This window comes from Pogona vitticeps, chromosome 13 (genome assembly GCF_051106095.1).
Source record: "Pogona vitticeps strain Pit_001003342236 chromosome 13, PviZW2.1, whole genome shotgun sequence".
NCBI classification, from domain to species: Eukaryota; Metazoa; Chordata; class Lepidosauria; order Squamata; family Agamidae; genus Pogona; species Pogona vitticeps.
In genome coordinates this window covers 3,533,186-3,538,004 of record NC_135795.1, presented here as the reverse complement: position 1 = coordinate 3,538,004, position 4,819 = coordinate 3,533,186, and positions in this window count along the sequence as shown.

The window sequence follows — 4,819 nt, the reverse complement described above, 5'->3', positions numbered from 1 at the left end:
TCTCTGCTTCAAAGAAATGTATTATGAAAGCAAAGAGATAGGAGTTTTTGTTCCTATTCTGTGAGGGGGAAAATAAAGGATATGTATGGTAGCCCCATTCCCAGAATTTCCTTTTGTCCAACTCTTAACATCTCAACATTCTGTTAAGGGTTTGTATTAGATTAAAATCTATCTACAAATTTCAGATGCGGGAGTGAAATCAGAGATGGCGTCTTCGTGGCTCCGAAGTGGGGGAACATCACAGAAGATCTAGCAGACAGACATCATGCTAAGATCACATCGATTAATTGCGCAGATTCTTAAGGCAAAAAATAATTCAAGGTGGCCAACTGTTGTAAGAATACATAATGGAAGGAATGACAGCAAAGAACTGATCTTAGAACAGCAAAATAGGAAGGGACCCTGTAGATCATTAAGTCCAGCCCCTGTCAAGGAAGGGCAATGGGGAATTGAACTCCCAACTTCTAAACACTGAGCTATCCACCAGTTCATATAATAATCTTAGAAATGCAGAGCTGGAACAGACTCTATGGATCATTGAGTCCAGCCCCATGGGGGAATCGAACGCACATCCTCTGGCTCTGCGACCAGAGACCTAAACCATCAAGCTATCCTAAAATTGAAACATACATTCAAAGGTGGAGGTTTTTTTAACTTCCTAAAGAGTGCCAAATTTGCTTTTTGACTCCTCTTCCCTCAGTCTCCATTGGATTTTAATCCTGAGAGGATCTTTGTACATCTTTGTAAGCTGCTCTCTAGAAACCTTACTTAGGACAGGGAGCAAAAGGGGTGCCCGGGACAAAGAATTTATGAATATAGCTCATTTCTTCAACAATTTGATACAAACATCTTTTTTATTTGCACTGAAGCCGCTTCATGGCTCCATCGTTCTCAACAGGAAGAAGACCACATTGTAATTTCTGCCATAGAGTCACTAAAATGAGGGTTTCTCGGAATGGAAGGGGGAAATAGGACTATCTGAATTCAGTACTAGTGTGAATTTCCCTAGTAATTCATTGCTTAGAATCCTAGGATCATACAATCATGGAGTTGGGAGGGGGCTTCTAAGGCCATCAAGTCCAACCGCCGGCTCAATTCAGGAATCCAAGTCAAAGCAGATCTGACAGATGGCAGTCCAATTTTCTCTTGAAGGCCTCCGATACCTTGTTACTTTCTCCATTTCTTCAAAACACTTAGGATTACTTAGAGAATGGCATCAAATTTTAAAAACGACTTCTCCAATGCCTCTTCAATTAATCTTTTGTTGTTGTTTAGTCATTAAGTTGTGTCCGACTCTTCATGACCCCATGGACCAGAGCATGCCAGGCCCTCCTGTCTTCCACAGCCTCCCGGAGTTGGGTCAAATTCATGTTGGTCACTTCAATGACATTGTTCATCCACAATGAATCTTTAGTTCTGCTCATAACATTACTTTTGAAGTACAGTGGTGCCTCGCTTAATGGCAATAATCGGTTCCAGGAAAATCGCTGTTAAGTGAAAATGTCGTAAAGCAAAAATAAAAAGCTCATTGAAACGCATTGAAAACCATTCAATGCATTCCAATGGGCTAAAAACCCACCGTCCAGTGAAGATTCTCCATATGGCGGCCATTTTCACTGCCTGTATAGCAAGGAATCAGTCCCTAAACACAGCGGGGAGCCATTTTAATTACCCGGTGGCTATTTTGAAACCGCCGATCAGCTGTTAAAAAACCATTGTTTTGCGAAGAATCGGTTCCCGAAGCAGGGAACCGATCATTGCAAAGCAAAAAAAACCATTTTTCAATTACAAAAACATCGTCATAAAGCGGATTCGTTGTAATGCAGGATAATCGTAAAGCGGGGCATGACTGTAAGCCCAATAACGAATGGAGTAATCTATTAACAGCTACTGTACAATGCTATTAACTCTTCTTCTCAGTTCTTCCAAACTGCACAAATTAAGAGAAGTGAACAATCCGAAGTGTGAGTATATCTTGGAGTTCAGTCTTTATCACAGTTGATACAATTTCTCGTAATATGTTTCTGCTTTTGATGGGGATGTATTAATATTCTTTTTGTGTGCCGTATGAGAGATTCCGAAGAGGGCATTCATGCATATGTAAAATGAGAGAGTGTCTTATGATCAATACTAGAAGTGTGCATATTTTTGTGCTTTGACACGCAAATATGCACAGTTATGATTCCCAGAATTCCCCTAGCATCCTAGATCAATAACACAATTCAATAATTTGTTCTGACCATTAGCCCAGAGGGACCAGAAAGGAAAAAATGAGGACTCCATTTTCAGAAGTGAGTCAGGAGTCAACCCCGGGAAAGGTCTTTCACACAGAAATATCACGGCTGTCTACTAGGGATGTTGGCAAATCTTTGGGTCCAAGACCCAGGTATGAATCCCTAATAAAAACAAGCTTTTTCCTCCAGGAAAAAAGGGAGAGCTGGGTGGGTTGCGACTTGTGAATTGAATCCGAGTCATTAGGAAACAAACCAACCGAAGTCGAGTGGAGTCCTTGGTTTAGATTGGGTGAGTATGGCTAGATAACATGGATTAGGTTTTACTTCAGGAACTGGACAAGATGGGACTGATTGTGCTATGTCTCCATTTTGGCCAGTGCTTGGAACCAAAGCCATTGATTCTTCTATCATCTTGATGCCAGAGATCCCAGGTTGCTTCATTAAAACATAGCCTCATCAAGGATTTAATAACACTCTTATTTCCATAACACACTTCTGTGGCCCCTGGCGCTACTAAATTTCCCACAGATTCTTCTCAGCAATGTCTGTAGGTGTTGCCAGAAAAGTTGATCCAGTCTCCGCAGTGTGAACCGAGTCAGCTCCGTTCTGCTTTCTCAGGGATTCATAAAGTGACACATCAGTAGATCAGGCAAGCCGAGTGTCTAATGCAACCTGACGTGTCACACTTTGTGTTGCAATTTGTTTCATTAGTGTCAATTAAAGCAATCACTGAAACTATTTGGCACAGAGGGAGCCTGCCGCGCGATCCGAGGCACAAGCAAAAGGCTGAGGGGCAGAGGAAGTGTCACGGATTATATAATTGCCATTTCTAGTTTGCCAGGATGGCTTCTCACATCCTCTCACTTTGAAAGAGGGGGAGTGAAATCTATAGCGCACCATGCAGGATGCATATGAGAATCAAATAATATGTGAATAGGGAGTCGGTCCCATGTTGGTATCTATGTTTTCATAACTCTTCAATGGAAGATGGAAGATAAGGAATCAGTGTATCCCCTCCCTGGCAATTTAATAGGAGTCTTGTCTATTTATGATCTCTCTTTAGCCATATGATTATAAATATTTCAGGATCTAACCTATGGAGGCTGATGACTCCAGAGTCACAGGGGCAGTGAACCTTGTACATGTTTTTATTTTACAGCATTATAATAGTCTCTAACCTCAGACTATAGTAAGATCCCTGAATCCTCAGGGGATCAGTTCTAAGCGCCCCAGTGGATACTGAAAACTGTGGATAGTAGCAAACCCTATTATAATAGTGATGCTATGCATAGTATATTCTCTTGCTCCCTTTAGTGGCCAGTTCTGGTAACTATATCATAGAAATATGCATTTCTGGGACATTTTCTGACCACAGAAAGGTGAAACTGCAGATACTGATTCCACAGATACAAGGGTCCTACTGTACTTTCAGGACCTTGGAGAACTCCTTTTAAAACTCAGACTGAAACCCAGGAACAAGGACAAGTGACATCTCCATCAAACCCCTAAAACATCAAAAACGTAAGCTAGCTTTCAACTTAATACAGGTCTTCATTCGACTGGATGCCACAGAACTGCTGATGGTGCAGGGAAAAAACCCATAATACTTCCAAAAATCAGGACTAGGCGTGTATGCCAAGATTCTTTGTAAAGAAGTTTCATAATGTTTCATAATCAGCAGGTGCTCAGCCTTGAGATTTGGGACCTCATTTATTTTTCAAATGTTTGTTAGAATGAAACCTAGTGTATACAAAATGTCCCCACAATGCTGGAGTCCCCAGCATTGGCTAAATTTAACAACAACAACAACAACAACAACAACAACAACAACAACAACAACAACAACAACCAACAACAACAGAACTGCTTTGGAAAATTTGAGAAGTCACAAGAAAATGATCAAAGAATGGGCTAAACCTGTTTCTCATTTCAAAGTAGAATGGACCGACCCATGGAATGACTAGGGATTATTAAGCCAACACTGACATGTCCCATTGATTCAATGGGTCTACTGTAGGTGGCTCTTTAGTCATGCTTTCATCCCCAGTTTAGTCCAGTCACCTTTTCAAGAAACCATTCTGTTCAGACGCCTTTCGGAAAATGAGCTGCTTAAGGGCCAAAGTATTGCGTGCTTGGCTTCCAACAGAGGATGTTTGAAATGAAAGGCTGTCGCACAGAGGAGGGGCTGGATCTATTCTGGATCATCCCCAGTGCAAGACAATGGGCTCAAGTTCCAGGAAGTCTGATTTCGATTGAATATCAGGGGGAAAAATCTTAACTGTTAGCAGAATATGACTATAGAAGCAACTACTTCGAGAAATTATGAGTGCTCCATCATGGGTGGCATTCAAGAAAAACGTAGTAGACGACCCCCTGGAAAATATCCTTTGATTCGTATTCCTGCCTTGAGCAGGGGGGTTGGTGTCAGGATCTGGCCTGCACCACAATGGGAGCTGCAGGATTGGGGCCAGCCTGACCTGGGAATGACCTGGTGTTTGCAGGATCAGCCTTGGGTAGCAGCTGTTGGGCCACTCATGAGGCTCACCTGGAAACCTGGAAGGAAGGCCTGTTGGAGGACTGGTTCT